Raw genomic sequence first — 12,571 nt, 5'->3', positions numbered from 1 at the left:
GCTGCAACAGGCTCAGGATAATCCATGCGGCCACCTTAAGGAACAATCCAGAGGATTTTTAATCTCCAGTCTAGACACAGTCAAAGTTTCATGGTTCCTGAAATGTGTTAAATGGAAAGGCCTTTTCATGTTGCAGTGCCTCAAATGAAAACATTTCTCCGGAATTCAATTTTTCTAAAATCTCCCTACATAATAACATGCATTCCCTGAATACATTAATGCTAAATATACATTCCCTTAAAGTTGAAACTAAGCATAAATACCAAATACTAATGCTAAACGTTTTTGATTAATAAAATAGCAAGAAAAAGTAGATGAATCAGTATAATTAATGGCTGGTGAAAGTTGAGTGTCTCTCCTAAAGGAGGAGTCAAAGACTGATATAAACTGCATGAATGATTCCAAAGAATGTTAAGAATTTGGTTAAATGGAATGCCTGTGCTTGTTAGAATAATCCATAAGAGAACATTTGAGGATCTTTTAAACAAAATATGCCAGAACAAAATCTCCTGGTACCTCTCATAAAAAAATAACCTTCTTTACAGTTCTTGTGCTAGGATTACAACATCTAACAATCAGCTAGTCCTGATGACTAGGACCATTTGTTAATCTGTTTTTAAAGGCAGAGTAGACTGTTAAGGGCCATGTTCATTCCTGAAGATAAATGCTAAAGTAATCTGATTGAGAACAATACTCAAACTGCAAATTGCTTAGCAGCTTTTAAAAAATAACTGTTTATGTCTCTGCTTTAAGAGTCAGAGAATCAGAAGGGACCATAAGCAACATCTAACCCATGCCATGCAGGAATACCCAACTAAAACAATCTTGGAAAGGTGACCATCTGACCTCTGTTCGAAAACTTTCAACAAGGAAGAATCTATGTCACCATTGAGTAGCTCTTGAAGAAAAAGAAAAAGCTCTTCAATGTCTAGGTGGAATCTCTTTTCTTATAATTTGAGTCCAACTAGGAGAAAAATTGTGGAGAAAAATGGCAAGCAAAAGAAAATGCTCAGTTCTTCCATCTGCCTGCTCTGTTTGAAACTGTTCCTTCTCCCACTGCTCTACCACTCATGCAGTTCTTTTTCCAAAATACAAGTCTGCAGCTTTCACAACATTTGTTGTTTAGCTGAGTGCTTCCTTGGCTATCATTGCCCAATGGCTTTCTTAAGCTCTAACAATTAACAACCCGTGCTTATAAAGCCAAGGAAGAGCTCTGGACCCATATGCTCATCCCTTCCCATAGCAGCTTTGGTGCAAGTTAAATTACAATTTCTATTGAAAAATTGATTCATTCTCACTGTATTAAACAGCATATGTAACTAAGTGGTATAACTGCTATTAACACATAGTTTCTTAGTTCTAATGCAATTGGAAATTGCAACAGTTAGCTTAAACAAAACAGTCTTGTCAATGAATTGAGCTCATTAAGTACAGATTAACTATCTCTTATCTGGAATCCTTGGGACTGGAGATATTTTGGATTTTAGAATATATATATATATATATATATATATATATATATATATATATGATTTTGGAATACCTATACATACTTGCACATATGTGCATCATGTGCTATCTTGGAGATAAGACTCAAATCTAAACATAAAATCTCATATACACTTTATATACAAAGCCTGAATGTATCTCTATCCTATAATTTCAAGTATATTATGAATCAAATAAACACTGAACTATCAAGAAGCCAAGGTGTCACTTTCTCAGTCATCCGTATGGAGAGTGTTTGGTTTGAGGTATTTTGGATTTCAGAATTACCCTGACACAGATAGGGGTGATCAGCCTGTGGTAAGAACTTAAATTATAAAATAACATCTCTTTTAAATTACTTTTGATGTCTGCATCTAGCACAATAGTATGGCAGGTGAGGGTCTCTCTAAATTCAACCTGTTATCATAATAGCCTTGAAGTTTGCAAGCCTTATCTTTGAACATATTGCATCTGCAGGTGGTTTCAGAAATGCTAATGACTCACATAAATGTACCCAGTTAGTTAGTTAGTTAGGCGATCCCTCGTAGTTCGAGGATGATGGTCCTCTATTTCTTGGAAGACGCCTGTGCGTGATTTTTTTTTAATGTGTGGAGGTCGGTGCACAACCTGTCAACACACAGTCTTCTCAGATTGAGGTCCCAGCAGTGGTGTGATTAACACAACGAGAGTGGCTTCTCAGTCTGTTGCAGCCTTCTTCCGCCTTCACAGCTGTTGTAACATGTACCATGTTATCCTCCGCCTGCTCCGCCGTTGAGGTCTTTGGGTCTTCGGATTGTTCTTGGTCTGGATCCTCCCCTGTGGCCACTCCTGGGAGTGTGTGACTCCCGTGGTTGTGCCCACAGGTTCATCGGAACACTCAAGCCCCCTCACCACGTCAAGGTGACAATCCATCGAGGGGGTGTACTCAGTTGTTATGTTTATGTCCAAAACATAAAAGGATAAAATATATTGGCCTTTTATTCATGAAAGCAACTTGGGGTACATACACATTGGCCACTTACCACAAAGGGCTCTAGAATCAGCTCTGTGCTGGCCAAACTATGCATAGAGCTGATCTGGGATAAGGTAGGGTAAGTCCACCTTAACACAATCTTGACCTATGTTGATCAAAGTTGTGGTTTTTTCTGAATTCTTACCCAGACTTTCAGGCCACATAAAGAGTTGGGCTGGTTACAAGATGGAACCATTCCCTGTGTTGCAGCAGTTTCTGCTGGTTAGTCACCACTTGAAGTGACATTGGCCGGGGTGACGGGATCATTGGGAAAGGGAGTGAGAGAGGAAGAGGTAATTTCTCCTCTCCCTATCTCCACTGCAGGTGATGATTGACTATTGATCAGTGGAACTCATGTTGCATGAGGAGTCCACCATGACATGGAGGGGATGGGAATGGTTGCCATCTGGTAATACTGAACCAAGTTAGTGCAACTAGGTACAGTAGTGTCTCACTTATCCAACACTTGCTTATCCAACGTTCTGGATTATCCAACGCATTTTTGTAGTCAGTGTTTTCAATATATCATGATATTTTGGTGCTAAATTCATAAATACTGTAATTACTACATAGCATTACTGCATATGGAACTACTTTTTCTGCCAAATTTGTTGTCTAACATGATGTTTTGGTGCTTCATTTGTAAAATCATAACCTAATTTGATGTTCAATAGGCTTTTCCTTAATTCCTCCTTATTATCCAACATATTTGTTTATCCAACATTCTGTCAGCCCGTTTTTGTTGGATAAGTGAGACTCTACTGTAATTGGGGTTCCCTCCTGTCTCTGCAGCAGACAGGGGATGGGTGGGTGTGCTGTTGTAAGCCATCCTGGGGCCAATCCAGTGTATACCAAGCTGGATTGGTCCCAGATAAAGACTCACTACAGAGCCACAACAGTTGGTTATCTTAAGTGAGACAAACAATGATTGATGTTTTGTACCAGGCTGGTGGGAGGTGGTTTGAGAATACAATTGCCACATTAAACAATCCAGTAATCAAAAAATGATCAACACAGGCAAGCAGTATAATCAATGTGGGCCAGATCCAGACCCAGGCAAACCAACCTAACAGAAAAAGAGATACTTTCCTAAGACCAAGCAGTGGAACATTTAACCTTTGATTATTTTAGTTACCCTCCTCTGGAAATGTGCCAGCTTATCAATATCTCTGGATGGCTTTCAGGATTTGTTCTGGTTTTTCACACATTGGGCACATCTGAAGCCCCAGCACCATAGTCAAGTTGAGGTTACTTTGGGCAAGTGTCATGCAATGGTGTGAGAGCTGTATCAAGAACAGATAGTAGGGGGCAGCTCAACATATAATTTCTGGGTAAGGTTACTGCTACCATCATTAGAACCCAGAGGCATTTTAGGGTAATTAAGTTGTGGTGATAGTTGTTTTGGCTACTGGTTTAAACAAACATTAACACTTTTTTTAAAGATGTGAGGGAGAGTTTTAGGAAGTTTAATGGATTAAAAGAAAACGAAAAGTGGTCATCATCAGTTGCAGAAGGCTCCACCCTTGCTAGGTGCTGTCACTGGATCTATGAAGCTTTTTGAAGTACAGAATAATACTGTATAAGAAAAGCACATTTAGACTAATCAAGCTGGGTATTTGGAGAAATTGGGTCTCCTGCTCTGCTGTTGGAAGAGGTTGATAACCATTTGTAAGTGTTCTGAGGTTAGGATCAGAGGAGCAATGATAACAAGGCCACCACTTCTCAAAATAAAATAAGGATTCTATCACAGTATTTGTATGGCTGTATGGAGTTATATTAAGAGGTCTCCCAAGTATATCTGTGTGTGTGTGGATGCTTGTGTATGTGCAGAAGTATGTCACCTTGGTAAGTATATACAGTGTTCCCTCACTACTTTGCGGTTCACTTTTTGCGGATTCGCTGTTTCGCGGTTTTTCAAAAACTCTAAAAGAGTATTATAAATAAAAAAATTACAATTTACAGCCTAAGGAAGGGAGGAAAGAGAAGCCAAAGGGAGAGAAAAGGAGCCCAAGCGGCAACGGGAGGAGAAGGAGGTGATTTATCAACACACGATTGGTTGATAAAGACTTAAAATATTGCATAACTACTAAAATAATGTATAAATATTAATATAAATATAGTGCCTCGACTTCACAGATTTTCACTTATTGCGGGCGGTCCTGGAACCTAACCCCAGAGATAAGTGAGGGAACACTGTACTATATTATGCTCCATTTTTGATATGTGCCTTCAGGCAACTCCAAGTTGTTTCAAATCCTTCATGGGTTTTCCTGAAATGCTTTATTCAGACAAAGTTGAATAAATTTTGCCTCCTCTGCCTCCAAGGCTAAAATAATGTGATTAACTCAAGGTTACCCTATTGCAGTGGTTCTTAACCTGGGGTCCCCAGATGTTTTTAGCCTTCAACTCTGAGAAATCCTAACAGCTGGTAAGCTGGCTGGGATTTCTGGGAGTTGTAGGCCAAAGACATCTGGGGACCTCAGGTTGAGAATCACTGCCCTATGGGTTTTCATAAGTGAGCAAGAATTTGGAGTCCAAATCCAACATTAGAATCACTATGTCCAGTTTACTATGCCCATGCTTTACTCTGGGGAAAGCTGTTATTGACAAGATTTCACATTTATACCTCTTCCGTGGCAAGTGTTTATTAATGATGATCTCCTGCCCAGCCTTTCTGGAATAGCATCCTGCCCATAACAAAATTTAGCTTGACAAGGGTCATCCAAAAAAACCAAACCTCTGTAATTACAGAAGTGAATGTGTTCTTTGAATACAAAAGTGTTATTAAATTATTTCCATGTAAATGCTCACAAAAATAATTCAGTAGTTCGATCCTCATCTCCTCTGCAAAACAGAATAGACAGGCTTCAGCTGATCCTTGTTATTGTATTTATAGTAATAGGGCTAGGAAGAGGCTGTTGTCCGTGGAAAGAAGAGGCACTGTAGCTTCTTTGCCAGTGTAATGTACACATCAGCCACATATTATCTCATGCTAAGTGCTTAATTACTATTTTTGTAGCATATTTTACAAGAAAGTATTAAATTTACCAGACAACTAGATCTTCTCTTTTCCAGGATACTTCACCCAATTCCTCCTTGCTTCCAAATTTTCAATCCTCCATTTTGACTGAATTAGCATTCAGTGTTTTCTGGCCTCTGTGCCTTCTGTTTCCCCACGCAGCTGCTACAGTTCCATTTTGTTTTCATTATTTTTGTAAACCATAGTGTTTTTTTCTCAAACAAGATGACAACCCACTGTTGCTTATGGACAACACTGTTTTGATTACGTAAGGTCCAGCACGCAGTGAATGCATTCACTATTAAAATGTGGGATACTTTTTTTTTCTTAGTTTGTTCATTTGGCATGTTAATATTATCCTGGAAAGCCCAGAATGACATCACAATGGGCGAAGTCTGTACAGAAACCCAGAACTGCTGGTTCCAACACTGCACACTATTTTATTAATACATATTAACTACTCAAAACAAAGAGTGTCCAGAATGCTAGAGAGAATGGTCAATTCTTGTTCTGCCCTGTCCAGTCCTGCACATCTTGCAACTTGCTGTGTCTGCCTCACACGTTGAGCACCATAGCCCTGGATAATGTTGCAGAGCTCATAGCAGTGGCAGAGCACAGAGCCGCAGCATGAAGTGATGCAGAACACAGTAGGAGCCTTGTCACCAAGTCAGCTGCAAAGATCAGTGACGGGTATAAACTGTGGCTGGAATTCTGTGAAAGATACCAGCTCCCCCTCACTCTCTTGAGCTCAAAGAATTCTAGCAAAAGATAATACAAGGGTGATTCAGTTCTAGATGTTGGCCACTTTCCAGTAGTCCTGTAAATGTCCTCTGTTCTTTAGTTATCTTGTACGTTATTAGCAGTTTATAGCAGGAATATTACCAAACATAGGGTGCAATCCATCCAATGAGAAGCCTTTCGGAATCCAAAGCACATGCTCGATAGTACAACCAAGTGTGCTCTTTCCAGCATGCAGCCCCAACAACTTCTGTTGATCCCAAGCAGACATGTAGAAATGCAATCTAGTTATTTAGGTGCATTCAGTGAAAACTAGGCCTCATCTTTACTGCCATATATTATTATTATTATTATTATTATTATTATTATTATTATTATGTTTGTTTATACCTCACTTTTTCACTCTACAAGGAGACTCAAAGAAGCTTACATTAAAAGTGTTTCAATACAATTTAAAATATACAAATATAAAAAAATGTTAAAACTGAATTTAATATTAGTGGTATTAAAAATTCAGTTAAAATTCATAAAAGCATATTAAAAGCTAAAAATCACAGAACCCCCTGACTTGATCTTCAAAACCTTCTTCTTTAAAAGCCTGCCTGAATAAAAAGTTTTTTGCCTGCCTCCGGAAACAGCAGGGAGGGGGCTATTTTGACTTCCCTGGGAAGAAGGGAGTTCCATAGTTCCATAATGTTTTATTATTGTATATTGGTTTTTATGATGTTTTAAATGTTTTTAGTTTTTAATGCCTTTTATATTGTATTGTTGATGTGATGGCACTGTGTTGCCAATTTGTAAGCCGCCTGAGTCTCCTAGGGGAGAAAGGCGCGGTAGAAATACCGGAAATAAATAAATAAATAAATAGTTGAGGGACATCCACCGAGAAGGCTCGCTCTTTCGTTCGCACCAACCATGCTTGAAATGGAGGTGAGACCAAGAGAAGGGCCTCTCCTAAAGATCTCAGGACTTGGACAGGTTGATACAAGTGGATGAAGTCAGCCAAATAGCCTGGACCTTAACTGTCTAAGGCTGTTAAGGTGCTGACGACACTCAGCTTGTGTTAAAGATGGAAGGCCAACCGGAGTCTGTACCCGACAGTTTTCACCAGTGCCTCGAGGCCATTATTGGATGGTTGCGTTCCAGTAGGTTGAGGGTGAATCCAGCAAAGACGGAGATCCTATGGCTGGGCCGACCGGGCAGTGGGGATATCCAGTTGCCAACCCTGGATGGCGAAGTGCTATGCCCATCTTCACTAGTAAAGAGTCTGGGAGTCCTCTTGGACCCTTCACTGACGATGCAGGCCCAGGTCTCCGCCGTTACCAAAACTGCCTTTTTTCATCTTCGGCAGGCTAGACGGCTAGCCCCCTATCTATCTAGGGACAACCTGGCTACAGTGATCCAGGCTACAGTCATCTCGAGACTGGATTACTGTAATGCCCTTTACATTGGCCTTCCTGTGTCGGTGATCCGGAAGCTCAAATTGGTGCAAAATGCAGCTGCCCGGCTCCTTGCGGGAGTCCCGATAAGATGCCACATAACACCAAGCTTACGGCAGCTGCACTGGTTACCAATTGAGCACCGGATCACTTTCAAAGTGATGGTGCTTACCTTCAAGGCCTTACATGGTCCAGGGCCGATGTACCTGAGGGACCGCCTCACCCCCTACAAACCCCAGAGATCCCTCCGTTCTGAGGACCAAGACCTGCTGGAAGTCCCCAGTTTTAAGACCTTGCGTCTAACTGCAACTAGACGCAGAGCCTTTTCAGTAGTGGCGCCATCTCTGTGGAACACCTTGCCACCTGAAGTTCGTGCCTTGCGGGACTTGTTGGCCTTCCGCAGGGCATGTAAGACACACCTGTTTCGGCAGGCTTTTGAGTTCTGTTGCTGATGTTTTAAAAGGTGCTTTTAGGATGTTTTAAAGATTTTTTTAAAATGATGTTTTTAAAATGTTTTTTAAATTGTTGATTTTAGCCGGTTCTTGTAAGCCGCTCCGAGCCCTAGGGGAGTGGCGGCATATAAGTTTGATAAATAAATAAATAAATAAATAAATAACCAGAACTTTGAATTATGCCTGAAAGCAAACTGGCAGCCAGTGAAGCTGCTGCTACAAGGGGGTTGTCTGCTTCCTGTAGCCAGCCCCCATTATCCAACCTCCTGGCTGTGGCTCTTTGGACCAGCTGAAGTTTCTGAGAACTCTTCAAAGGCAGTCCCATGCAGAGCATGTTAAATTAGTCCAGATGGAATGTAACTAATGGCCTCATTAGATGTGGCAACTTTAATGTCGTAGGACACTTCCAACCTGAGTCCCATGCCAGCCATCACATGACATTGTGTGAATTCAGACGAAGTACCCACCCCCAAATGGGGTGGAAGCATCCTTGGATGTTTCTCTTTCAACATGGGAGTCTGCCCATGTTCTGCTGGCTCCATTGGAGCCAACATGGATCCTCACTGGGAATGTGACACTTCCCACATGTTATAGGGAAAGCATTGCCGCAAGATAGTGGTGCACAGGGTGACCTGCTGCCTCTTCTGTCCAACAGCGAAGCCAGGCAAAGTGGGACACCTTGCCTGGTTTAGGGTCAGGACAGCTTCCTTGGCTTTAAATAGGAAGGAGTAGTAGAGTTGGAAGCCATCTGCATATAGATGGCACCACACTCCAAAACTCTGGATGACCTCTCCCTGTGGTTTCATGTATATGTTAATAGCATGGGAGACAAAAGAGAACCCTGAGGAACCCCACAAGGTAATACCAGAGGTTTGAACAGGAGTCCTCCAGCACCACCTTCTGGGTATGGCCCTCCGGGAAGGAACAGAGTCACTGTAAAAGAATTCTTCCCAGTTCCATCCCAGTGAGACAGCCCAGAAGATTACTATAGTCTGTGCTCATCATATAATGCAATTTAAAATTTTATTATACATCAGTCAGTGATAGAAGTGTTTAACAGTGCCTGGATTGTAGTCACAATTTTTAATGTTGTTTAGTTATGAGTGTATTAAAGGTGATTTTTTTGGCATGTCAACTCATTTATTTTAAACCAATGACATATACTTGATACAATGTAATTAAGTTTTTGTACTATCAGTATCTTAATTTTGATTTTTTAAATAAAACAAACTACAGTGTTCCCTCACTTATTGCTGGGGTTAGGTTCAAGGACCACCCGCAATAAGTGAAAATCTGCAAAGTAGGGATGCTATATTTATTTTAATATTTATACATTATTGTAGTAGTTATACACTATTTTAAGTCTTTATCAACCAATTGTGTGTTGATAAATCACCTCTTCTACTCCCATTGCCGCTTGGGCTCCTTTTCTCTCCCTTTGGCTTCTCTTTCCTCCCTTCCTTAGGCTGTAAATTGTAATTTTTTATGATTTATAATAGTCTTTTAGAGTCTATTGAAAAACCACAAAACAGTGAATCTGCAAAAAGTGAACTGCGAAGTAGTGAGGGAACACTGTATATGTAAACACATGACTACAGTTACTTGGTAAACAACCTGTGTATTTGAATTTGTGGCATAATTAAAAACTAAAATTTTGAAAGATGTCTCTGCAGCTTAGAATAATTTTTTTAAATTTTTTTTGGCTGCCTCACTTTTACAGTTGACATGTGACAATTATATCACCTAAGAAATACCCATGTGTTCTCAGTGGACTTTGGTTGAAACTTCTCCTCAGTAATTATTTAACTATAGCATAAGATACAGTAAAAAGCCAATGCTTGTTGGAAGATCCACTGTTTTTGGAAATATGCATTGTAACATCCCTCTGAAATGGATCCTGACTTTGACTAGACTGAGCCCATTTGATTGTTTTTTACTGATTAAACAGATAAAAGCCAACTGTTTAAAAACAAACACCAAACTCTTTGATTTGCCATGTTTATATCAGAGCCAGTGCTTCAAAGCACCTATTAAAGCCAGTGAGAGTTTGCTAGAGACTTACAGACAGGCACATCCATCATGCTTGTGCTTGTTTCCTCAGTTTTATTTTAACACAAGCTGCCAACCCAAATCGCCTGAAATTGTTGTTTGTAACTTAGGATGAATGTTGTAGTTTGCTTAGGTAGTCATTACCTATACTAGGGTGCTAGAAGTTGATTTTATTAAGAATGGCAGCAATTTCAGTTGCCCTTTATACCATTTAAAAAAGTATTTAGTAAGGTGCATCTATACAATAGCCACAGATTTGAACATAACAGTTAACTCACACACGAGAGGCTGAGGCAAAAGGATTAATTTTCTGGAAGAACAGGTGATGAATCATATAGAATTATTGCTTCTTTATTAAATACATAACTAAATAATTCCAAGCACATAACAACCAGTATACCAAGAAGATGGCTGGATTCATATTTATCTCTGGTTTATCCAAATTTCCAGTCATGCAGAACACTGTAACCACATTATGTCAAACATGCTTCTCTTCCAAATGTTCCCTGTCATCATAGGAAAATCATGGATGACGAGAGTCGAGCTGAAACACGTTTACTCATTCTTCCTGTCTACAAATAATGAAAACAAAATATATTGTTGCCCTATTTAAATTAACTGGGAAAAAAATCAAATATTTCATTTGAGTAGAAAATTCAGCATCGTCAAAACAAACTTGCTCATAGTAAAGATGCAATTCTTTACAATTTTCATTTTAAAAGAAAGTGACAAGTAGTTTTAGCAATTTTATTGCTTCTGGGAGAAAGTTCAGGACTTATTGATTGTAACATTTGCATATTTTTGTTGCAGAAGTACTATTTTATCTGCAGAAAATGATTTAAACAGTATGCATTTTGCACAGAATAGCTCCTGAATTGCAAAGATTCTGGGCATTCTGGTATTCTCCAAACAGGTTTTTTTGGGAGAAAAAGTCATTTTAACCATTTTTAAAATAAAAAAATGTTTTTCCCATCACTAGTTTTCAAGGCATGAAATGTGGCTTCAAACAACCTCTACTACACTTAAAAATTCAAGTTCAGTCTTATTGACTCGAATCCAGATTCTATCCAGATTTGATCGATATAAGATCATGTGTTGTCTCAATAATGTCAAATGACCAAAATGTGTGGGCCAAATTGCAGAATTAATGTGTTGATCATCAGAGCCCTGTTCCTATTAAGCTTTAAAAATACGGGACTCTGAAGCAGAAAATCCTTTCTGAATGTGGAGATAACTGTTGAGGCACTTTTTTTTTTGCACAGTCACTCTCCATTTAAGAACAGGAAAAATGGAAAAGCACACAGCCCTTTTCACACTTTAAGTTTAACACTATGTCACATATCCAGGCAAGTAGTTCCAAGGGAGAAGAGAGAGGCTGCTTCTTTTCAGTAGTTAATGGGTAGTGGGTGGTTGTTGCATGAGAATACCATTTTTGAGCTTGTTAGAAGGTGCCTGAGTATAGCTCTTCACATAATACACTGGTTTCTGGGATGTGCTACTTCAGAGCAGAAATAAGTGTGGGAGTGAGATGACTAGCCATTTACTGGGGAAGAGGGAATCTCTGTCTAGAAGGTTACTGCATCAATGTAAAAGCTAGTTAGCCATTCTCCATAACATCTTCTACCTATACTTATCTACACGGCAACTCATACATAAGAAGGTGGCAGGTTGGGGGGCCAATATTACTGATTTTTATATGACCAATGGATAAGTTGCGGGTCATTTCATGCAGAGGAGAAGGTCACCTCAAGGGCTAGCTCCCTTTACCCAATACAACCATTTCCCTATCCATGTATTCAAAATGGCCCAAAACAGCACCACCATGGAGAGAGTAGACCTGGGGGGTGGTTAGTGCTTCTTTTATTATTTTAAGCTCCCCTGGAATTGACTAAGCTCTCATCTTTCAGATCAGAGAACAGGAAGGTTCCTTTGTTGAGAGTAGCTCAGGCATAGTCTTTACTCTGACCCATGGATAAGTCAACCTGGATTTTTAAGTCAATTTTGACTACATGAGTATACAGTGTTCCCTCACTTATCACGGGGTTAGGTTCCAGGACCACCCGCAATAAGTGAAAATCCGCAAAGTAGGGGCACTATATTTATTTTAATATTTATACATTATTTTAGTAGTTATACACTATTTTAAGTCTTTATCAACCAATCGTGTGTTGATAAATCGCCTCCTTCTCCTCCCATTCCAACTTGGGCTCCTTTTCTCTCCCCTTGGATTCTCTTTCCTCCCTTCCTTAGGCTGTAAATTGTAATTTTTTATGATTTATAATGGTCTTTTAGAATTTATTGAAAAACAGCGAATCTGTGAAAAGTGAACCGCGAAGTAGTGAGGGAACACTGTATATAGTACTCTGAGGGTTTA

At 39.6% G+C, this 12,571-nt stretch overlaps 1 protein-coding gene across 13 annotated transcripts in view; it reads left to right on the top strand.

The window, feature by feature from the left end:
- The window catches only part of LOC100555004 (protocadherin-17), a 192,807-nt gene that overhangs the window by 63,557 nt on the left and 116,679 nt on the right, over positions 1-12,571 (top strand). The window lies entirely within an intron of this gene.

The sequence above is a fragment of the Anolis carolinensis genome, chromosome 3, assembly GCF_035594765.1.
Source record: "Anolis carolinensis isolate JA03-04 chromosome 3, rAnoCar3.1.pri, whole genome shotgun sequence".
NCBI lineage: Eukaryota > Metazoa > Chordata > Lepidosauria > Squamata > Dactyloidae > Anolis > Anolis carolinensis.
This window is presented reverse-complemented; position numbering and strand designations above follow the sequence as displayed.